At 47.0% G+C, this 25,296-nt stretch overlaps 1 protein-coding gene across 2 annotated transcripts in view; it reads right to left on the bottom strand.

The window, feature by feature from the left end:
- The window catches only part of LOC140411434 (tyrosine-protein kinase Fyn-like), a 461,382-nt gene extending 436,908 nt beyond the window's left edge, over nt 1-24,474 (bottom strand). For both annotated transcript variants that reach the window (XM_072500549.1, XM_072500558.1), the window contains exon 1: nt 24,095-24,474. The gene's annotated coding sequence lies outside the window, so the exon portion shown is untranslated. The remainder of the gene's footprint in view (nt 1-24,094) is intronic.
- Between the last annotated feature and the right edge of the window lie 822 nt (nt 24,475-25,296).

Here is a 25,296-nt window from a genome sequence, read left to right as displayed (position 1 = left end):
TAGTTGAAGTGCTTTAGAAATGACAAAAATGAAAACAAGATGAAGTTGTATTTAAGTAGAACAAACATAAAACATTCCAAATTTATTACAGCTATTGCTGATGTAATGGAGGAAACAATTCCAATACTTACTAAATCATGCAAAGCTATAGGGCTAGATTCTCCGATTCTGGGGCTATGTCCCCATGCCAGGGTGGGAACGGTGGCGACAGATAAAATGGCGTAAAACGGCCAGCGATTCCCCGTTGTGCTGGGGGGCTAGCAGGCGGGCAGCATAGAGCACCCGGCTCTAGCTGGCGATACGGCCCGGAGCATTGCCGGATCCGTGGCCGCGCATGCGCACGGTGGCAGCCTGCAGCGGCTGTGCTGTGCTACATGGTAGAGGCCGCTCGTGGACCCGGCCCGCGAAATAGTGCCCCCGCTTTGGTCGGCTCGCCCCGGACCACCCCACCACAGTGCGCCCAGCCCCTGCTAAAGTCCCCCCTGCCCGCTGATCGGCCCTCCCCCGATTGTGGCGCAAACTTTTAACAGGTCCATTTAGGCCCAGGACATTCCAAGTTACCAATCGAGTGAGGGGGCATCTACCCTCTTCCCCCTGATAATCAGCCATATTCTTGTTTGAGCCAATCATCCCAGGTCGTCAAGTCGTGCCCCTTGGGGTCCCCGTGAGGCATCCACTGCCGCCAACTTCTACATCTCAGTGCCCTAACATTACTCACACCCATCCTATCCCCGCCCTACCCCCACTCAAACTGAACCAAAAGGTAGAAATATCCAAAACCCTGCCATCCCCACACCACCACATCCCTTCCATTTGCTGGTTCTCACACCAGGATGGTGGCCCCAGCAAGAGGCCTACAACTATCCTGAACCCGGCATATCACCCAAACCCGATCAAAAATAACCACTATCCCACCATCCACAACTCCCCAAACCCAGAACATCATACATACCTCAATAAAACGAAAACAGGAAGAATGATAGCGAGAAGAACATAACAAAGACATGGAAATGCACAGCAACCAAACTATCAACAATATCATCAACAGCAGAAAGCAACCACATTTCAGCATAATTACAGATTCCCAATCCCCTGGTCCCGAAGAAACTTGTCCGCCTCCTCCGGGGTGTCTAAAAAGTACTTCTGGTTATGAAAGGTGATCCACAATCAGGCCGGATACAACATTCCAAATTTCACACCTTCCTTGTGCAGGATCGCCTTGACGTTGTTGAATCCGGGTTGCCGATTAGCCAGTTCCGTACCCCAATTGGGGTGTAGTCTGATTACTCTTCCCTCCCGCGAGCTCTTCTTCGCCTGCCTGGCCCACCTCAGACTTTTTTCCTTGTCCAGGAAACGGTGCAATCGCACCACCATCGCACATCGCCTATTCAGATATTTTGCTGACACTCGCAATTCTCCCTCGTCAACCTTCTCACGTGCATTTTTGAAGCCGTCAGCCATCAAGGAAAGCTCTGCTTCCATCGAAGCCAGCCGGTCCTCATGGTCAGTGATGGACTCCTCCATTTTCTGTTGCGATGCACCCTGAGCCTCTTGTCGCTGTGCAACTCTCTCCACTGCCGCCTTAATCGGATCAGTGGCCTTTACCAGACCTCCAGAGGTTTCCACCCTCTAATTTTGGAACTGAGCAGTTAAAAAGTCCACCAATTGAGCTGAGCTGTGGACCAATGGGCCGGAATACCAACTCCGGGCCTGCCGCCATCGCGCTTTCAACCGCACTTTCCAGTGGAAAGCTGGGGCTGGTTTAGCACACTGGGCTAAATAGCTGGCTTTTAAAGCAGACCAAGGCAGGCCAGCAGCGCGGGTTCAATTCCTGTACCAGCCTCCCCGAACAGGCTCCGGAATGTGGCGACTAGGGGCTTTTCACAGTAACTTCATTTGAAGCCTACTTGTGACAATAAGCGATTTTAATTTTCAGTGCCTCACGGTCTGCCTGCAGCCGCTTTTTTTTACTATTACTCTTGGCCACTTGCATTCCGGAACTCACTCGAAATATTGTCGTCACCATCAACTGCAAGAATCGCGACCTCGGGACCGCGTTTATAGATCCGAACGGGACTTAGAACATACAGTGCAGAAGGTGGCCATTCGGACCATCGAGTCTACACCGACCCACTTTAAGCCCTCACTTCCACCCTATCCCCGTAACCCAATAACCCCTCCTAACCTTTTCGGACAATAAGGGCAATTTAGCGTGTCCAATCCACCTAACCTGCACGTCTTTGGACTGTGAGAGGAAATCGGAGCACCCGGAGGAAACCCACGCAGACACAGGGGGAACATGCAGACTCCGCACAGACAGTGACCCAGCGGGGAATCGAACCTGGGACCCTGGCGCCGTGAAGCTACAGTGCTAACCACTGTGCTACCGTGCTGCCCCAAATTTATGGGGTGAAAAGAAGTTAAAGAAGTTTCCCCGTGTGGGAGCCACCAGATACACGGCCGTCTAGCGCATGGCTGCCACCGGACTCCCCTCTGCCTTCTTTTTGAAAGGTTCTGAAGATGCAATAGTACAAAACTCGACCATGTCAAATACTTACTGTGCTGAAGGCAAATGACTAAACTGAAATTGAGAGATCTGAAATTTTGCTCCCTTGTATGATCACTATTTTTTTAAAACCACATCATCCAGACTATAGTCAGAATCCTCCAGAAATAGAAATAATTGAGGATCAGGGCCATTTCTAGGTCCCATCTCCAGCTTGGGTCAGAGATCTGGACCACAGAGCCGGTTGGGGAGGGGGGAACAAAGCTGGAGGCGGGGGTGGATTATGCTGTTCATATGAACCTGTTGCAATGGCTAATTGCCCTTGTAACCAAGACAACATAGTCAGGCAGAGACTGTCGCTGGGAGACCACCTCAGCAAAAGTGCACAAGGTTATGGAACCAACCCTTTATGTACCTACCCAAATCTCCCCCCACTCCACACTCACACACCTTCAAAACAGCCTCCCAGCATCTGGGAAGATTCCACCTTATGATTTTCCAGAGGAAATATGCAGCAATAACTACTAACAACCCCATAAAAAAGGACAGACTAAAGGGTAAATGTTTGTCCAAGCTGCTAGTGTTTGTTCTTCCTCACAATTACAGACGCTCAGATACATTCCTGGGGTGAGGGCAATCGCCAGGTTTAGAGATTCCAGGTGAGCATTTAACAAAAGCATAACTTCCATTAGCACCCACAGGAGAACCGGGAGTGGAGCAAGGCCCAGTATCCTTGCTCACCACCGCTACATGTTATTCAGCAGTCGCTTCGAACAGATGCTGGGTCCCTAATTTGCATATTTACATTGCTTGGCACCCAAATAAAGACCCCATGATGTTCGTAGTGGGTGCAATGTCCGCACAGATAAGTGGGCTCAATGCATACCGACTTGGAACTTTGTAAATTAATATTGATGGAACCTTGAATTTCCTTATGCTGTGCCACCTATCATATTATTCTATTTTATTCAATAAGAGGTTATACTGTGAGGTGAGAGTGACTGCCCTTGTCATGAAGGAAGCATTTGGTCAAGTATGGCACCAAGGAACCCCAGCAAAACTTTAGTCAATGGCAATTAGGGGAAAAATTCTCTGCTGGTTGGAGTCATACCGGGTAGATTATTGTGATTATTGGAGGTTAATTATCTCAATCCCAGGACATCACTTCAGGAGTTCCTCAAGGTAGTGTCCTAGACCAAACCATCTTCAGCTGCCTCATCAATGACCTTCCTTCCAACATAAGGTCAGAATTGGGGATGTTCGCTGATGACTGCACAATGTTCAGCACCATTCGTGACTCCTTGGATACTGAAGAAGTCCATGTCCAAATGCAACAAGACCTGGACAATATCTAGGCTTGTGCTGACAAGTGGCAAGTAACATTTGTGTCACCCAAGTGCGAAGCAATGACCATCTCCAACAAGAGAGAATCTAACCAACTCACCATGGTTAGATTCAATGGCATTCGCAACATGGGAACTCCCACTATCAACATCCTGGAGGTTTCCATTGACCAGAAAGTGAACTGAACCAGCCATATAAATACAGTGGCTACAAGAGCAGGTCAAAGACTAGGTATCCTGCGGGGAGTAACTCACCTCCTGACTCTGCAAAGCCTGTCCAACATTACAAGACACAAGCCACAAGTGTGATGAAATACTCACCACTTGCCTGGATGTGTGCAGCTCCAACAACACTCAAGAAATCTGACATCATCTTGATTGGCACCCCATCCTCAAACATTTGCTCACTCCACTACAATCGCAGAATGGCATAAGTGTGCACGATTTACAAGATGCACTGCAGCAACTCACCAAGGCTCCTTAGACAGCATCTTCCAAGTTCATGACCACTATCATCTAGAAGAACAAGGGTAGCAGATACCTGGGAACACCACCAACTGGAAGTTCCTCTCCAAGCCACTCATCCTTGGAAACATATTGCTGTTTCTGTTGATGGATCAAAATCCTGGAACTCCCACCCTAACAGCACAGTCGGTGTATCTACACCACACGGACTGCTGCGGTTCAATGAGGAAGCTCACTACCACTTTCTCAAGGGCAATTAGGGATGACAATAAATGTTGGCCTAAATGTTTAGAAATGAGTGAACTCTTGCCAGCTTTATTGCAGACAGTCTCTCCGAATTGGATGGCTTTCCGCAGTATGAGTCAAATTTTAAAATTTGGGCATTTCCAAGAGGAGCATCTGTTGAGTGGGGGAAGTGTGTAGAAATCAATCCTCATACACCATGATAGACAAAGAAGTCGAGGGTTATGGGGGGTCAGACAGCAAAGTGGACTTGTGACCACAACTAACTCAGCCATGATCTTATTGAATGGTGGAGCAGGCTCGAAGGGCTGAATGGCCATTCCTGCTTTAAATCTATATTCTACCCTTAACTTGAATGGATTGTGTGCAGTTGAACAAAGCAGAAACTGGCCAAATATCAAATAAACTTTTGTAAATTAACGATTATAAATTAATTGCTCTTGAAAAGTCACCTATCAGCACAGAAAGACTTAACAAAGTCAAATGAGCATCAAAGTAATCATAATTTCCCTCATAAACCTTACTGTTAATTTGCGTATGTATCCACTTGCATAGACATTTGGAAATGTTACCGAAAGTGTGATTCACACAAGCGACTTGCACTAACCTTGTCAATTCTTTTTATATTGTAAGAAGTCTTACAACACCAGGTTAAAGTCCAACAGGTTTGTTTCGATGTCACTAGCTTTCAGAGCGCTGCTCCTTCCTCAGGTGAATGAAGAGGTATGTTCCAGAAACATATATATAGACAGATTCAAAGATGCCAGACAATGCTTGGAATGCGAGCATTAGCAGGTGATTAAATCCTTACAGATCCAGAGATGGGGTAACCCCAGGTTAAAGAGGTGTGAATTGTGTCAAGCCAGGACAGTTGGTAGGATTTCGCAGGCCAGATGGTGGGGGATGAATGTAATGCGACATGAATCCCAGGTCCCGGTTGAGGGCGCACTCATGTGTGCGGAACTTGGCTATAAGCTTCTGCTCGGCGATTCTGCGTTGTCGCGCGTCCTGAAGGCCGCCTTGGAGAACGCTTACCCGGAGATCAGAGGCTGAATGCCCTTGACTGCTGAAGTGTTCCCCGACTGGAAGGGAACATTCCTGCCTGGTGATTGTCGCGCGATGTCCGTTCATTCGTTGTCGCAGCGTCTGCATGGTCTCGCCAATGTACCCCGCTTCGGGACATCCTTTCCTGCAGCGTATGAGGTAGACAACGTTGGCCGAGTTGCACAAGTATGTACCGCGTACCTGGTGGGTGGTGTTCTCAAGTGTAATGGTGGTATCCATGTTGATGATCTGGCACGTCTTGCAGAGATTGCCATGGCAGGGTTGTGTGGTGTCGTGGTCACTGTTCTGAAGGCTGGGTAGTTTGCTGCAAACAATGGTTTGTTTGAGGTTGCGCGGTTGTTTGAAGGCAAGTAGTGGGAGTGTGGGGATGACCTTGGCAAGATGTTCATCTTCATCGATGACGTGTTGAAGGCTGTGAAGAAGATGTCGTAGTTTCTCCGCTCCGGGAAAGTACTGGACGACGAAGGGTATTCTGTCGGTTGTGTCCCATGTTTGTCTTCTGAGGAGGTTGGTGCGGTTTTTTGCTGTGGCGCGTTGGAACTGTCGATCGATGAGTCGAGCGCCATATCCCGTTCGTACGAGGGCATCTTTCAACGTCTGTAGATGTCTTTTTATATTGAACAGTTGTGTGCGGTATACAGATATTCCTCAAACACCAAATCAGTCAGCTATGAAAAAAGCCAGCATGTGCATTGGCAGACACATTTTTTCACGTAACACACTTTCTCAGCCTAACAGATTTACTCTTGCAATTGAAATACTGCAGTCAGTGAAAGATGCAAGAATCAACAACCAGGAGGACATGACCAATGAGCAGGCAGGACACTCAGGGGTGGTATCTTACTATAAAAGGCACGAGGCACTCACACTCCGCCTCTTTCCACTGATGAACATCTACAGAGTGAGTCAGGGTGTATGTACAGTATCACACCTCCAGCACATGGCTAAGAGCTAGTCTGGTTCAGTCAGACAGAGTAACCACACTTAGGTTAGCAGAGAGTCGAACTCATAGAGAACTGTGCTAACTGTGCGACTGGTTCAATAATTCAGATTGAACTAACTTCAAGGTCTGGAGTATCTTTTGGTTAAAGCTGCATCCAGTTGCAGCCTGTGTTATCCCAGAGTACATAACACATCAGCATGGACATTTCAATCACTCCTCCAATGGATCTGGGCTACAATGATATTACTATTCAGCCCAAAATGTCCTCTTTGAAATTTGTTAGTAGATACAATTTAAATGGTAATGACGAAACACTTTTTGAATGTCAACACTGATCCCAGCTTCAGAAAGCAGGCAAAAAATTGAAATTGCAACAACATGATATAAAGGGAATAAATAAAGCTACTGCGCATTAAAGCAATGTGCAACAACAGTGTAAAAGTTAATCAGGTTGACTTCCGTTGGCGGCTATGAAGGAGTAAGTCACACATTTGGTGGCTCCCGCTCGGGTTGGACTTTTGGACCTTTTCCCCCGATTTTCTACCGGACTTGAACTGTAAAACTGAAGACAGAGGCAACTGAGTACTGAATTCCCACATTGGTGCATGGAGAGAAGGATTAGAAGTGCTCGTAAAGGCAGAAGCAGAAAGACAGAGAAGGCTTGGGCTGAAGCTGCACTGGGAGACAGCATGGCGGACGACCGGAGCTCTGGCTTGTCGACCCAGCGGTCAACGGAGCAGCTGATGCAAGTTATTCAGGAAGGCTTTGCTAAGCAGAAACGGGACTGCTTGGACCCGATAAAAGAGTCGATTGAGCGGTTGGAGCTTAGATTGGACGCCCAAGATCGGGCGATCCAGAAGGTGGAGAAGGCGCTGGCTGAGCAGGAGGAACATCAGACTGCGGTGGAGCTGGAGGTGGGGATGCTGAGGAACCAGCAGAAATAGCTCCTGGAGAAGGTGGAGGACCTAGAGAATAGGTCCCGCCGGCAGAACTTGAGAATCGTCGGCTCCCGGAGGGGTCCGAAGGAGCGGACGCTGGGGCATACATCGCAGATATGTTTGAGAAGCTGTTGGGGGATGGGGAATTCTCCCAACCCTTGGAGCTGGACAGGGCTCACAGAGCACTCACGAGGAAGCCGCGAACGGGAGGCCCCCCCCGAGGGCAATGGTGGTGAGATTCCACAGGTACATGGATAAGGAGCGCATTTAACAGTTGGCCAAGCAGACACAGAGCTGTAGGTGGGACAATACTATCCTGCGGGTCTACCAAGACCCGAGTGTGGAGGTGGCCAGGGGAAGAGCAGGCATCAACCAGATTAGGTCGATCCTTTTTAAGAAAAAGGTGAAGTTCGGACTGTTGTATCTGGCCCGTCTCTGGGTCACGTACGAGGAACAGCACTTTATTTTGAGTCGCCTGAGGACGCGCTGGACTTCGTGAAAAGGGAACGACTGGTGGTGGACTGAGAACTTTTAAACTTTGCTGTAACGTTCATGTTTTTTTTTCTTTTTGTTTCTCTGTACTTTTAAAAAAAAGTTTCTTGTTCTTTGTTTTGTGGAAGCTGTTTATAATGCCTTCTGTATTGATTTGGGACCAGTGGCAGAGCTGAGTGAGTTAAGGTTTTCATTTGCACTCTTGGGGGATGGAGTTGAGCTTGTTTAGATTTTGGTGTTTTTCTGTCGGGCAATTGTGTGGGGATTGTTTGATGTTGGAGTATGTTTGTATGAGCGGGGCGGAGGGTGGGGAGGGAACAATAGGTGGGAGACTATCTGGCGCCAGGGATGGGGGCCACCAAGCTAGCTGGGCGGGCTAGTTCACGGAAGCACAGTGGGGGGGGGTGCATGTGTTCGGCTTATCAAAGGGGTTGGGTTACAGAGTGTTGTTACTAGGGGGGGGAGGGGGGGAAATGTTCTGCTGACGAGGGAGAGAATTGGGCCAAGGGACAGAGGGGAGGTTGGGGGCGGAGGCTGCCTGGGGGCGGGCCGGTGGAGGTGCGGAGCATGGGCTGGAGGCGTGCCCAAAAAAGGGGATGGCTGATCGGCGAAGTGGGGGAGCAATGAGCCCCCCAAATAGGCCGATCACCTGGAATGTTCGAGGGTTAAATCGGCCGGTCAAGAGGGCACGTGTGTTCGCGCATCTGAGGGGACTGAAGCTGGACGTGGTAATATTGCAGGAGTCGCACCTTAGAGTAACTTATCAGATTAGATTGAGGAAAGGCTGGGTCAGTCAGATCCTTCACTCGGGACTGGATTCAAAGACTAGCGGGGTCGCGATCCTGATCAATAAGCGGGTGGTGTTTGAGGCGGGTAGAATAGTTTCGGATGTGGGAGGTCGGTACATTATAGTCAGTGGGAAACTGGAGGGGGTACAGGTGGTATTAGTAAATGTGTATGATGTGGAGTTTATAAAGAGGATGCTGGGGAAGATACCGGACCTGGACTCGCACAGGTTGGTCATGGGAGGGGACTTCAACACAGTTATTGACCCTGGCTTGGACCGGTCAAGCTAGAAAACGGGCAGGGTGCCAGCAATGGCAAAGGAACTGAAAGGGTTCATGGAGCAGATGGGGGGAGGGTGGATCCATGGAGATTTGGGCAGCTGAGAGTGAAGCTGTTCTCCTTCTACTTACACGTGCATACAGTGTACTCTCGGATCGATTACTTTATTTTGAGCAGGGCCTTACTGGCAGGGGTGGTGGACACGGGGTACTCGGCGATCACAATCTCAGACCATGCTCCGCACTGGATTGACCTGCAGGTTAGTAAAGACAGTAACCAGCGCCCGCAGTGGAGGTTAGATGTGGGACTTTTGGTTGACGAAGGGGTGTGCGAGCAGCTGAGGAAATGTATTATGAACTACCTGCAGGTCAACGACATGGGGGAAATTTCAGCAGTGTTGGTGTGGGAAGCACTGAAGGCGGCGGTCAGAGGGGAGCTGATCTCGATACAGGCCCATAGGGAGAAGGTGGACAGGGCAGAGATGGACCGACTGGTTAAGGAGATACTACAGATCGATAGGAGGTATGCGGAGACCCCAGAGGCAGGGTTTTTAAGGGAACGACGGAGGCTACAGTTGGAGTTTGGCTTGTTAACCACAGGGAGGGCGGTGGAACAGCTGAGAAAGGCGAGGGGGGTGATCTATGAGTACGGAGAGAAGACCAGCAGAATGCTTGCACAGCAGCTTAGAAAGAGGGAGGCAGCCAGGGAGATAGGGAAAGTAAATGACGGAGATGGGAACCTGGTTGGAGATTCAGCAGGGGTGAATAAGGCGTTTAGGGATTTCAACAGTAGGCTGTATAGGTCGGAAGGGATGAGGCACTTCTTGGGGGGGCTGAATTTCCCAAAGGTGGACGGGGAGCTGGTAGAAGGGATGGGGGCCCCGATCAGGTTGGAAGAGATAGTGGAGGGCTTGAAGGCCATGCAGGTGGGTAAAGCCCCGGGGCCGGACGGGAACCCAGTGGAGTTTTATAAAACGTTCTCTGGGATATTGGGGCCGGTGTTGATGAGGATGTTCAATGAGGCAAGGGAAAGAGGAGTGCTACTTCGCTGATTCTGAAGTGGGACAAGAACCCAGAGGTGTGTAGGTCCTACAGGCCGATATCCCTGTTGAATGTGGACGCCAAACTGCTGGCCAAAATGTTGTCCTCCAGGGGCAGCACGGTAGCATTGTGGATAGCACAATTGCTTCACAGCTCCAGGGTCGCAGGTTCGATTCCGGCTTGGGTCACTGTCTGTGCGGAGTCTGCACATCCTCCCCGTGTGTGCGTGGGTTTCCTCCGGGTGCTCCGGTTTCCTGCCACGGTCCAAAGATGTGCAGGTTAGGTGGATTGGCCATGATAAATTGCCCATAGTGTCCAAAATTGCCCTTAGTGTTGGGTGGGGTTACTGGGTTATGGGGATAGGGTAGAGGTGTTGACCTTGGGTAGGGTGCTCTTTCCAAGAGCCGGTGCAGACTCGATGGGCCGAATGGCCTCCTTCTGCACTGTAAATTCTATGATAATCTATGATTGAGGATTGTGTTCCGGACATTATTGGGGCGGACCAGACGGGGTTTGTTAAGGGTAGGCAGTTGGTGGTCAATGTAAGAAGGTTGTTAAATTAGGGTTAGGGTCATGATGCCCCCGGAAGGTAGGGAGGTGCAGGTAGTAATCACAATTAATGCAGAAAAGGCTTTTGATCGGGTAGAATGGGATTATCTGTGGGAGGTACTGGGACAGTTCGGATTTGGACCAGGCTTTATTGACTGGGTCAGGTTGCTGTATCAGGCTCCTGTGGCAAGTGTACGGACAAATAGAACATCAAACTATTTTAGACTGCACCGGGGGACGAGACAGGGATGCACCCTCTCCCCACTGTTGTTCGCGCTGGCTATAGAGCCATTGGCAATTGCTCTGAGAGCCTCAAGGGGCTGAAGAGGCTGGTCCGGAGAGGGGGGGGGGGGGGGGGGGGGGGGGGGGGGGGTGGAGCACAGAGTCTTGCTCTATGCAGACGACCTGCTTCTGTATGTATCGGGACCCATTAGAGGGGATGGAAGAAATTATGAGGATTCTAGGGGAATTTGGCCGGTTTTCAGGGTACAAGCTAAATATGGGGAAAAGTGAGATGTTTGCGATCCAGGCGAGGGGACAGGAGAGGCGATTGGGGGAGCTGCCGTTGAGATTAGGAGGGGGAAGCTTTAGGTACCTAGGCATTCAAGTGGCGCGGGAATGGGACCGGCTGCATAAATTAAATCTGGCCCGGCTAGTAGACCAAATGAAGGACGACTTTCGGAGATGGGACACGCTCCCATTGCCATTAGCTGGGAGGGTGCAGACGGTGAAGATGACGGTCCTCCCGAGATTCCTGTTTGTGTTTCAATGTCTCCCCATCTTTATTCTGCGGTCTTTTTTTAAACGGGTCAACAAAGTGATCTCTGGCTTTGTTTGGGCGGGCATTGTTAGACGTTTTAGTTGCTGTGATATGAAGAGTCTAAAGTTCTGTTCCTTTTTCACAAACACACATTTATTTCATTCCAACAGCCTTTGCACAAAACTCTAACTATACATCGCCTGACAGAGGCCACCTGAAGCCCCTTTACATATCAGTATCAACTAATGGATACTTAACATAAATGAGACAACTAATTGCAATGTCTCTTAACCCATTACTCAACAGTTTCCCCTTGGAGAAAAAAAATAATTAGGTGGAAACAAAATTTCAAGAAACTCAAAAACACACACATGATTTCCCTCCCTTTTTTTTTGTTTGGACGAGAAAGAAAGAAAAAGTCACAGAAACAAGTGCCCTTCATGAACAATATCCAAAAGTTTCTGTGAGCTCGCCCCTCTTTTCGTAAAACAGTCTGACAGTTGATAGCTCCTGTCGACCCATTTAATTTTTGTTATTTCCCCTCTGTCCAACATCTGCTTCAAACTTGCGATGTCTATCCGTAACCTCTTTTCATTGACACGTTTTGTAGAGTGCACATTTTCCCACAGGGATTTATTGTCAATGTGACAGTCAATAGGTATATTACCCAAATCCCCAAATTTCTGTCAATATCATACTTATATAAAAGGCCATATCCACCGCCTCTACAAGGCTTAATGTCTCAGCAGCCAACGTGCTTTTTACCATTCTTCTTATTTTCTTTGTTTCCCACACAAGCGGGCAACATTTACCATTGTTCCCCAAAAGGAAAATTATAAAACCTCCTGCGCTTGAAACCCCATTACATAAATTTGTGTAGGACGCATCGCTATAAACTTTGAGTTTCAAGTGCCTAAGATCACCTAAATCCGGGAACTTCAAAGCACACTCCTGCATGTTTAGTTTGGCAACGTTTTATTTGCTCTTATTATGTCTTCCACTTTGGGATCATTCATTTTTGTACTCAACTCTAAGACATCGAAACTCACGTCTGGTCTAGTCTGTCTACCTAACCAGTTCAGTTGCCCAATTAAACTTCGCAGTTGCTCTTTTTCTATCTTTGAAACCATTGCAGCTTTTTGTGAAACTCGGCCACGACTAATTGCTATTGGGCTGATGCTTTCCAAATAAGATTGCTGACGTAAAGTTGCCCCTAACTTAGTCTGTCCAATTTCCAGTCCAATATATTTAAATGCACCGGAAGCCTGACTTCCAACCCTGAATTCTTTCCTCAAACCAGAGATTACAATAGCTTCAAAATCACTAGTCCCACCCCACAAAAAATCATCGACATGCATCATGAAAATGCCAGAAAGATTTCCTTTATAGTGCCAGGAAAACATTGCAGGATCTGCTTTCAACTGGCAACGGCCTAACTTTAACAAAAAACTGATCTTACCAAAAAATACCAGACTCTAGATGCATCATTTAATCCATATACACATTTGTTCAACTTCCAGAGTACCCCTTCTGTGTTAGCTGCTTCTTTAGGAGGACAGAGAAAAATGTCTCTCTGGAGCTGATGCTCCTGCAAAAAGGCAGCTTTTATATCTATAGATTTGCATTCCCATGCCTTCGTGGCTAATAGAGCCAAGAAGATCTTTGAAATAACCTTTCCTGCTGCAGGTGAATCTACCCTTAAATCCTGATCTTCTAAGTTTTCTTCAAATCCCCTTGCCACAAGCCTGGCCTTTGCCTTATAAGTTCCATCCGGAAGAACCTTTTCTGTGCAAATCCATCAGCCTGATACAATTTAAGGTCGTTCACCGGGCTCACATGACAGTGGCCCGGATGAGCAGATTCTTTGGGGTGGAAGACAGGTGTGCAAAATGTGCAGGAGGACCAGCGTACCATGTCCACATGTTCTGGGTATGTCCGAATCTTAGGGGATTTTGGCAGGGGTTTGCAGATGTCATGTTCACGGTGTTCAAAACAAGGGTGGCGCTGAGTCCAGAGGTGGCGATTTTCAGGGTGTCGGAAGACCCGGGAATCCAGGAGGAGAAAGAGGCAGACGTTTCTGGCCTTTGCTTCCCTGGTAGCCCAGACAAATACTATTAGCTTGGAGGGACTCAAAGCCCCGAAGTTGGAGACCTGGCTATCGGACATGGCTAGCTTTCTCTGTTTGGAGAAAATCAAGTTCGCCTTGAGAGGGCATCTGTTAGGGTTCGCCCAGAGGTGGCAACCGTTCGTCGACTTCTTCGCGGAAAATTAATCGTCAGCAGAAGGGGGTGGGTGCAAGTTTAGCTTTGAGTAGGGGGTTAATAATAGGTGGGACCTGTAAGGGAGGGAGATGGTTTTTGCACTATGTTTACAGTTTCATGTACATTGTTTATCGTGTTGTTGTTATAATACCAAAACAATACCTCAATAAAATGTTTATTAAAAAAAGTTAATCAGGTTAGGATTGCTACTTGAATATATTTTCAGAAAATGAAGTATAACAAATGATCATTAGCAAACGGTGGAAAGCTACATGGGAACACAGCCCCAGTTATTGAATTTGATGTGGGCTATAGAATGAAACCCAAATCCTATAACAAACTGTGTGGGTTTATTTTCTCATTTGTGTGACAGAAGTGCAGAGGTTATGTATCAGACTGAGACGGAAGATTACATTGAACAAACATGTGAATTAGGAGCAGGAGTAGGCCACTCGGTCCCTCGAGCCTGCTCGGACATTCAATATGATCATGGGTGATCTGATTGTAACCTCCCACCTATGCCTGATAAATACCTTGTTAATCAAGAATCTAACTAGCTCAGCCTTAAAAATATTCAAAGATTTTGCTTCCACTGCCTTTTGAGGAAGAGAGTTCTGGAACCTCACCACCCTCTGAGAAAAATAATTCTCCTCATCTCTGTCTTAATTCATGACCCCTTATTTTTAAACAATGGCCCATTGTTCTAGATTATCCAACAAGAGGAAACATCCTCTCCACATCCACCCTGTCAATACCCCTCAGGATCTTAAAGGTTTCGATCAAGTTGCCTCTTACTCTTCTAAACTGTGGTGGATACAAACCTAACCTCTCCAGCCTTTCCTCATAAGACAACCTGCCGTTCCTGGTATTAGTCTAGTAAACCGTGTCTGAACTGCTTCTACCCAGTCCTCAGTCACAGGATTAGATGCCTAGTGGTATTCCAATGCAAAATCAAATGTCCAGTGCCAATAGAAATATACTTGGAAGATGCTAGTGAAAGACAGATTCAAATTGGAAGTATCTCAGGAAATCGGTCTCAAACATATGGCACACGAACAAGACAATTTGGCGAAATTGTTTTCCTTCTCATCATAGTCTATGATAACAGACTTTTACTGGTGCCCACTGGGTACACTTTGTGTGATTTTTTTCCCAACAACAAATTGCATTTGTATAGTACCTTTAAGCTTGTACAACATTCCAAGGTTCTTTACTGGAGTATTTATCAAACAAAATTTGACAATCTTTGAATCATACAATTTAGTGCAGAAGGGGGCCATTTGGCCCATCAAGTCTGCACCGGCCCTTGGAAAGAGCACCCTACCCAAGCCCACGTCTCCACTCTATCCCCATAACCTAGTAACCCCACTTAACCTTCTTTTGACACTAAGGGCAATTTAGCATGGCCAATCCACCTAACCTGTACATCTTTGGAGTGTGGGAGGAAACAGGAGCACCCGGAGGAAACCCCGCAGACACGGGGAGAACGTGCAGAACTCGGCACAGACAGTGACCCGAGCAGGAATCGAACCTGGGACTCTGGAGCTGTGAAGCAACTGTGATAACCACTGTGCTACCGTGCTGCCCTTGAGCCTCATAAAAAGATATTGGGCTAGAGGCAGGTTTTAAGAAATATTTTAAAAGAGAAGAGACGACAATGAGATTTAAGGAGCGAATTCCAGGGCTTAGGACCAAGGCAGCCGTAGGCTGCCAAAGGTGCAGTGAAGATGTTAGGATTAGAGGTACATAGAGAGGAGGGTTGTAGGGCAGGAGGCGATTATAGAGATATAGTGAGGTTTTTGACAACAGAGATAAAAGTTTTAAAGCTGAGGTGGTTTCAAAACCTAGTTCTCAGCAAAGCTTTTAACTCTAGTGTTGAATTGACAATCAATAGATTAAAATATATGTTCCAAAGGAGATTTCTAGATTTGCCTCAATGGAACTGAAGCCATGAGCTGGTCAGAGACCATTAATGTAAAATTGCATTCTCATCTGAGAAAGACACAATTAAATGCAAACTGAATTACTTAAAACTAGATGATGACATAGTCTTATTGGTTGAGATTGATTCCTTATTCATTTTATTTATTTATCGCCTTCAATTTTCTCTCTGCGTCAATGCTCCATTCACCCCATCATCTGCTCCGGGTTTTAAACTTCCACTTGCAACCCCCAGAAGCATTTTTCTTCACTGTTCATTATCTGAGGAGCACAGATACTTGAAATTTTTGAGCACTAATAGCAGGACATTTTTTACTCAGTCTCTAATTTGTCATTGCTTTCCACTACTACTGATCCTTTGTGATGTCAGAACGCCTCCCTCTCCTCTCACACTCACCAAACCTTAATTGTCCATTGACATTAAAGAGGTATTAATATTTTAAGGTTATGTTTTCTTCGCTAAAAATAATGGGCGGGGTTCTCCTTTGGCTGACGCCGGAATGGGAAATGCGATTGGGTGGAAAATCGGTTTTGATGCCGAAATCGTGGCAGGCGCGGTTTCACGCAAAATTGCAATTTTACGGTGCCCCGACGGTGGTGTCAATGCGTTCCACTCCGCACGTACAGTAAACACCCATGGCATATCATTGACAAGCCTGACCCAGTATTCTCCAGGGCCTCCGCGATTCTCCACCTCCACCGAGGCGAATTCCCGGCGGCGAGGTTCACTTGTGCTTTTTAAAATCGTGGAACAGGCACCGTGGCTGCTGAGGGAGGAAGGGGGTATGGAAAGTGTCCAAAATGACCATAGTTTTTTGGCAGTCTTGCCTCTTCCGGAGGGCTTCTACCAGAGCCGGAAGGAGTAGCGGGGGGCTGGCTGGAGGTGGGCCGTGGGGTCGAGGTGGACAGGCATGGAACACCATTGCTGAGGCCTGTAAGGCAGCCTTGCAACTGCGCATGCCGCTAGCTGCCCACTGTGAACTCAGTGCTACAGGTCGAATGGGTGTCCTCCCAGGCCACCCCACCAAATACCTTCTGGCCCCAGCCGACCCATCAGCGGGATGGGTGCGCTTCAACGTAACAAGTGCCATCTTGTTGGATGGGTTGAGTATGTGTGGGCAATGAGGAGTGTACCCTGATTATCAATCACAAATAGGTGAGGCACCGTTTCTCATTGGAATCTATTGTGTTCCATGTGGGGACGGTGTTAGACCCTTAACAGTCGTTGAATCGGTCCAGGTGTAGCGCCAGTTTTGCTGTCATGGAACTCCACAAATCCTGCCCCGGCGTCAACACTTAGTCTCAGAAACAGAGAATCCCACCGAATAACCTTTGTCAAAATCTTTTGTTTCAAATTAATAATTGCTTATTGTCACAAGTAGGTTTCAATGAAGTTACTGTGAAAAGCCCCTAGTCGCCACATTCCGGCGCCTGTTTGGGGAGGCCGGTACGGGAATTGAACCCGTGCTACTGGTCTTGTTCTGCATTACAAGCCAGCTGTTTAGCCCACTGTGCTAAACCAGCCCCTATCAAACTTTGTTTTGGGATGCCTTTTAACTCCAACTTTGCAAATAGTTAGCAGTTTGTACAAATATTTTCCAGCAGTGCCCTCACAGCAACCTTGTCAAGAACATAGAAAAAAATGTGATATTGACTCCTAACACTGCTGTCATCACTTCATTATCACCGTCTCACATACATTGCACAGTCAACAATGCAAAATACTTTCTCTGAAACTTATTCTTACTGTTCGCAAGACTGACTGCAAACAGCCACCAAGGGGTGAAAGTTTAACTATATGTCGCCAGTTGGGGAGCTGACAGGATTCAGTGAAATATTGGTCTTATATCCCAGCTGATTTTATTCTTATCAACTAACGTTGGGTGTGGTATAATAAACAATCCATGTGATCCAATGGGTTTCCCACCTGGTGACTTGTCTTAAAATTGACCCCCAGATTTTTCAGTTCTATTTTAACGCTAATGAAAATAGTTCCAGTTCTCATCCTATTTCCCTCTGGCTGCTGGGGAAATCTTGAAAAGGGAAACAATTCTAAAATTAGAACTAGGCTTTAGGAATGTACATGGTGAGGACCTGGGTTCGAATCCCTGCAGACACTCCACACTGTCCGTGTGGAGTTTGCACATTCTCCCCATGTCTGCGTGGGTTTTACCCCCACAGCCCAAAGATGTGTAGGTTAGGTGGATTGGCCACACTAAATTGCCCCTTAATTGGAGACAAAAATAATTGGGCACTGTAATTTTTTTTTAAATTCATTGAAAAAAAAGGAATGGACATGTTTTCACATATGAAACATGGCATGGAACAGGCTATTTGGTTCAAACAGATCATACAGCTGTTTTTACACCACTTGAGTCTCCTCCCACCTTTCCTCTTTCATGTTTATCACCCTGACCTTCTATCTTCTCTCCATCTGCTTGTCTAGTTTCTCCTTAAATGCATCTTTACCATTTGCTTCAGCCACTCCCTGCGAGTTCCACAATCTCACCACTCATTGGGTAAAGACATTTCTTCTGAATTCCCTATTGGATTTTTGGTAACTACATTGTGACATGACCTCCAGTTATGCTCTTCACCACAAAAGGAAATAACGGGCGCGATTCTCCACTCCCACGCCGAAGTGGCCGCGCCGTTGTGAACGCCGTCGAGGTTCACGACGGCGCGGAACGGCCCCGGTCCCGACCGATTCAGACCCTGACAATGGGCCAGGATCAGGGCCGCGTCATCTACCCGCACCAGGCCTTGTCGTCCGCGTAAATTCGGCGCCACATAGATGATGCGGCCGGCGCCGCATAACGGACGTCATCTGCGCATGCGCAGGTTGGCCGGCGCCAAACCGCGCATGCGTGGTTGCTGTCCTGTCCAAATCCGCCCCGCAAGAAGATGGGGGACGGATCTTGCAGGGCCGCGGAAGGAAGTCCTCCTTCAGAGAGGACGGCCCGACGATCGGTGGGCACCGATCGCGGGCCACCCCACATTCAAGGTGAAGCCCGGTGCAGGATCTCCCCTCGCCCCCCCCACAGGCCGCCCCCCCCAGCGTTCACGCACCGCCCACGACTGCAGCGACCAGGTGTGGACGGCGCTGAGGGGAATCCGCCGTTTTGGCTTGGCTGCTCGGCCCATCCAGGCCTCAGAATAGCGGGGGTGCCGGAGAATCGCCATTTTGGGTGTCTCTGGCGATTCTCCGGCCTGCGGCCCGCGAAACTCGACCGGGCCGTTCCCGCCACTTGGGAGAATCGCGGGAGGGCATCGGACCGGCGTCCCCGGAAATTTTGGCGGCCCAGGCGATTCTCCCAACCGGCATGGGAGCGGAGAATCGCGCCCAACCTCTCTGTATATCAAAAATGTAATCGAGAAGCGCTCTTCTTGTTTGATGAAAATCTAGAAACCTGTCCCCCTAAAAGCTGAGGACGTGGGGTCAATTGAAATTTTCAAGACTGAGATTAATTTATTGGTTAAGGATAGCAAAAAATATGGGACGGGATTCTCCGCCCGCCAGCCGGCCAATGGGGCTTCCCATTGTGGGCAGCCCTATGACGTCGATAATCCCCGGCGTGGTGTGCTGTCGCGCAACGAAGAATCCCGCTAGCGGAGAGCCCAGCCGATGGAGTATAGGTGGCTAAATGGAGTCATGGTGCAGATCAGCCATGACCTAGTTGAATGGCACAAGTAGTATGGCCAACTTGAGCCTTCAGTGTGGCACAGTGGTTTGCACTGCTGCCCCACAACAGGATTCAATTCCGGCCTTGGGTGACTGTCTTTGTGAAGCTTGCACTTTGTATGCGTGGGTTTCCTCCCGGTGTTCCAGTTTCCTCCCACAGTCCAAAGATGTTCTTTGTTCTTTAGAGTTTTGACCAAGGGCAGTATTATGACCATACAGGCTTGGAGGGCCGAAAGGCCTGTTCCTGTGCTGTATTGATCTTTGTCCTTTGTTAGGTGGATTGGCCACGCTAAATTGCCCCTTAGTGTCCAGGGATGTGTAAGTTAGGTGAGGTTACGGGGATAGGGCGGGGGTGTGGGCCGAGGCAGGGTGCTCTTTCAGAGGTTCGGTGTAGACTTGAGGCTGAATGGTCTCCTTCTACACTGTAGGGATTCCTTGATACTTGTTTTCCTGTTTTATCATGCTCCACAGTTACTAATTGCTATTGAGCTAACACAGACAGCTGTGTAAGACCAATAAAGTGGGGAACAGGCTAAAAGGATGTATTAACACATAACAAACAATACCATCATAGACCACTAAAATTCCTCAAAAAGGAAAACTCAACTTCGTAACTTGTATACCTACAATTCTTCAGAATAAATAATTTTGTTTACTGCGTTTCCTGCAACAGACTAACCAATATTGATGAGTCATGTTGATAATTTAAATTTAAAAATCAAGTTGTAAACTACATGTGGTTGGAATGAATTACAAATCAATTTGAAACCTGACATTATATATTGCAGGTTGTGTGCACAGGGGTCAATGTGTAATTTTGTTCAAGTTCAGTGTGCCTGTTTTAGAGATTTTTTTATGATATTGACTGAGTAGTTATTAAATTTGAGGCATTAAGCTGGAGTTTTTTAAATGTACAAGAATGAATATACAAGTGTTGGACAATCTCGTTCAAACAGGGCCATTGGTTTACTCTGAAAGAATGCAAACACAAAATCTAAAATCATCTAAATGCTCCCTGATGCTACATAATAGTCCCCCCACAAAAAAACAACACACTTAAAGCCTTAAAGGGCAATCTTGTTTCTGAATCAGGAACAACCTAAGCCTAAAATTCAACTTCAAATAACTTGATGTTAAAGATAATTTCACAGTCTAGTTTTATGCTAATATATTAAATTTCAGGCTGTTTTTATGAAATTATGTTCTTGGCCAATTGACAGTTAGCAACTTACAGAATGACAGAATTATTACAGTGCAGAAGCAGTCCATTCAGCCAATCGGCTCTGCACCAGCTCTCCAAATGAGCATTTCATCTAATGCCATTTTCTTGTCTTCTCCCCAATTGTTTCTTTTCAAATAATTATCCAATTCTCTTTTGAATGCTTCATTTGAATCTGCCTCCACCACACTCTCAGCGAGTGCATTCCAGACCCTAACCACTTGCGTGCGATAAAGATTTTTTCTCATGTCACTTTTACTTTCTTTTGCCAATTACTTTAAATCCGTACCCTCTCCTTCTCGATAGTCTGCAGTATTAGCTCTGGCACAGTTGACAGCACTATGAGTTGGAAGGCTGTTGGTTTAAGACAAAAACCCAAAAGTCAAAGGCAGCACTACTGAGCAAGTACCGATTGGACTGCCAGAGATGTAGGCCGGGAATTGTACACCGGTTACCTGACATCGGTGGTGTGGAAAATGCTGGAGTCAATTATTGAGGATGAAATAACTGGGCATTTGGAATGTGGGGACAGGATCGGTCCAAGTCAGCATGGATTCACTAAAGGGAAATCATGCTTGACAAATCTTCTGGAATTTTGTGAGGATGTGACCAGTAGAGTGAACAAGGGTGAACCAGTGGATGTTGTGTATCTGGACTTCCAAAGGCTTTTGAGAAGATCCCACACAAGAGATTAGTAAACAAAATTAAACCTCATGATACTGGGGGTAATGTATTGACCTGGATAGAGAACTGGTTGGCAGACAGGAAGCAGAGAGTGGGAATATTGGGTCCTTTTCAAAGTGACAGGCAGTGACTAGTGCGGTACCATAGGGTTCAGTGCTGGGACCCCAGCTGTTCACAATATAAATTAATGATTTGGACGAAGGAATTGCATGCAATATCTCCAGATTTGCAGACGACACTAAACTTGGTCGCAGTGTGTGCTGTGAGGAGGATGCAAAGAGGCTGCAGGATGAGTTGGACAGGCTGGCTGAGTGGGCAAATACTTGGCAAATACAATATAATGTGGGTAAGTGTGAGGTTATCCACTTTGGTGGCAAAAACAGGAAGGCAAATTATTATCCGAATGGTGGCAGTTCAGGAAAAGGGGAAGTGCAACAAGACCTGGGTGTCATACTGGAATGTCATGGTGGAACAGCCGCTGAAGGTTGACATGCAGGCACAGCAGGTGGCGAGGAAAGCTAATGACATGCTGGCTTTCATAGCGAGAGGATTTGAGTATAGGAGTAGGGATGTCTTGCTGCAGTTATACAGGGCCTTGGTGAGGCCCCACCGTGAGTATTTTGTACAGTTTTGGTCCCCTAGTTTGAGGAAGGACATTCTTGCGATTGAGGGTGTCCAGCAAAGGTTCACCAGATTAATTCCAGGGATGGCAGGACAGACATATGAAGAAAGACTGGATCGATTGGGCTTGTACTTATTGGAATTTAGAAGAATGAGAGGGGCTCTCATAGAAACGTATAAAATCCTGTTGGGACTGGACAGGTTAGATGCAGGAAGAATGTTCCCGATATTGGGAATATCCAGGCTAGGGGTCACAGCCCAAGAGTAAGGGATAAGGATTGAGATGAGGAAGAACTTCTTCTCTCAGAGAGTTGTGCTCTTGTGGAATTATTGACCACAGAAAGCTGTTGGGGCCAGTTCGTTAGGTATATTCAAGAGGGAGCAGACAAGGGAGAACGTGCCCCTTGCAGCTAAAGGGATCAAGAGGTATGGAGAAAAGACAGGAGTGCGACATTGAATTTGCATAATCAGCCATGATCGTATTGAATGGTGGTGCAGGCTTCACAGATTTAGAAACACGAAAGGTATTTATTAATAAAAAAGAGACTAGCAGCCGAGCCGGTTGCCCCAGAGCAGCCCACCCGGCTGCCCCAGCCCCCATATGACTTCTAGCTATCTTCTTCTGAAGAAAGGACGCTACCCTCTGGGGCATCACCCACTCTCAGTTCCAATTGGTCCAGGTGACCCCTGTGTTGCCCTTAAAGGGGCAAACACCACAAATTACCACAGCTGCTTCCACTGCTCTGGGGAGTTTGGCGTTGGTGTATTAGGAGTCCTGAGCATGATCAATTCCCCCATATATTATTCCCCTGTAAGTCTGGGGAAATAAACCCACTTTACTGCCATTTAAATCTTGTTTCATATCAGGGTGTCTGGCATTTAGCACTGTTTACTATGATTGACAAATTCTAGCAAACAAAAACAAACTTGACAGAATGGGTTGAAACAATTCCCCCTGACTTGTGTGCAAATAAGTGTATGTAAGTGTGAGCTGTAAAATAATAGACTGTCACCTGTACACATTCCAGAATGTATTGACACCATGTCCAGCTTTCCTTCACTTCAGTCCTTTGGTGTAACAGCCTTCAACAAATATGTATTGCCTCACATTTAACAGGATGCGTTTGCATTTCCTGTAAGTCATTAGAACCAAATAAATGCGCCAGTCCAACTAACCCTCAGTATGGAACATACACCCACAAGGGGTGAGAGGAGGGGTATGGGGCCCCAACACTCGACTTTTTGAAGTGTGGCAGGGTTTATTCCGCACGCGTGAGCATAACAATCTTCTGCTTCGGTAGACCATGTGACAGAAAGAGCCAGCGTTACAGTTTTACTGTAACAATGCACATTGTAACATGAAACTGTCTGCATCCAATAACCGGTCTTTTTGCTGCCTTTCTGGCTGGGTCAGAACTGCTGTGGTTCGGTGCTAGGTTGCTCAACGAAATGCGGTTTGGCGCCCCCAAAAAGCTGCTGGCATGTTAGTGTATCTGGATACTGCCAATGGTGAGCAAACAATCAGAGATGACTGGTGAGGCAGACTGGGCTATACACACTTCCAGAAAGATATTCTCTGTATTGTAATCATTCCAATCCAATCTGCTCTGTACACTCAAAATATAGGCTTTGACAGACAGCGGAAATTAACAATGTTTAATTCAAACAGCACCAGCACTGGCTGAGTGAAGGGGATATACCTCCTTCTACATCACAACACTGACATCCTGGTGTCCGGGCACCGGGAGAGAGGGGAGGAATGGGAAAACAGCCTTCTCTCTCTCTCTCTGTACGGAAACGTAGTGACTCGCGGCCATAATCCGTGCAAATCTGCATCGGCGTCAGAGAATCAATCTTACTGGGGATTGTTAAACACGGTCTGGAACCGTCATTTTACCATTTAGACATCACCAAGACCCATCCTCCCCGTTATAGGAAAACGCACTTCGTTGCTGCAAAATGTGTGCACAACTTCATGTTTTACATTTAAACTCTTACGGTATTTTTTTTTTCAAACGTCCCTCAAAGCAGCAGTCAGGGATGGACAGTCAGTTTTACTAGCTTGGCGAGAGCCAGTCAAGTTTGAGGGAGGTTGGTCTGTCCTTAAACAAGAGCCGGGTTCAGTACTCACACAGCCAGATACAAATCGTGCCCGGATCGCTGCTTTGGACCAGAGGCAGTTCACGCAAGTACTCGATGTCTCTCTGGATGTGAACTCCTGTCTGTGATCTCAGCAAATCCCTGAAACCTAGGTTTGCACACCAACAGCTCGCTTACCTTAGACCAGCGCCTCTGGCCGGGCCAGCAAGAGATCCCGATGGTTTGCTGGGGTTCAGCTTGTTCCCCTCTTTCCTCTCTCTGCTGATTAATCTTCCGGAGAAGCCCCCGCTCACGGCGCCCTGAAGCAGCAGCTCTCAGTGAATTGCTCTGACTCACTCCACAACACAGGGGAAACTGTAATCACACCACCCCCGCCACGCTCACACCATCGACTCTTCTGCACTCGCTCGCTGAAGACACAGAGGCAATTTATTTCCAAATAATACACAGTGCTTTTGTTTTGTTCTTTTTAAAGAAGGCATTCCGGGGCAACAATACCAAAAGCATCCTGCGGTCAGATTGGAATAAATTGGCAATATGGTGAAGTTTCACTTCTCAATGAAATGCAATAGACGTTAATTTTTTTTTGTCGATGCTTTTTGAGTGTCATTCGCTCGGTGTGAAAGAAGAGTGAGATTTCTCTGGGCACTTTGAAAAGTATTAGGAACAACAATATCTTATTGACCTGGGCTGATAAGGAAAGTATCGGGAGGAAATCCTGATAGTGACGAAACATGTTTTGGCGAAATTAATAATCATATGATTTAGTTCCTACAAATGAATGACAGAATTAAATGGGGATGGTTTGTTTCAATTCTTTTTCATGTCCTATTTGTTAGAAATGTAATATTTTGATACGGATAGAGGAACAACATGTTACACACACACATTTCAGCTTCAATAGAGAAGGCATCTGGATGACATAGACTCGTAGATTTTTACTACACAAAGAGGTCCTTCGGCCCATCGAGTCTGTGCTGGACATCAAACAATCTCTTCTAATCCAATTTTCCAGCACTCCGTAGCCTTAAAATACATGTATCAAAAACACCCAAGAAACACTTGCATGGACCAGAAGAAAGTAATGGGCCATCGTTCGCAGTAGGAGGGCATCTAATTGCATCTGCTGATAGCATTGACCTGCATTAACATTTAGGCCATTTACATTTTCAAGTAGGGGTTCCTGAAAGTGAACAAAGAACAAAGTGAGCGGTAAAGTCACATTGAAATCTGGGATCTGAATGGACAGTGGAAGAAACAGCATCTCCTTAAATAATCAGATTGAATCATTGTGAAATGATGCAAGGGCTAGATAAGGAGGCCGAATTAGAGTGTGCAAATTCAATCTCAAATAGAACACTGAAAGAGAAATTCCTAGA

Source organism: Scyliorhinus torazame, chromosome 1, assembly GCF_047496885.1.
Source record: "Scyliorhinus torazame isolate Kashiwa2021f chromosome 1, sScyTor2.1, whole genome shotgun sequence".
In the NCBI taxonomy this organism is placed as follows: Eukaryota; Metazoa; Chordata; class Chondrichthyes; order Carcharhiniformes; family Scyliorhinidae; genus Scyliorhinus; species Scyliorhinus torazame.
Note: the sequence above shows the minus strand (reverse complement) of the source record. Positions and strands in the feature narration are given on the sequence as shown.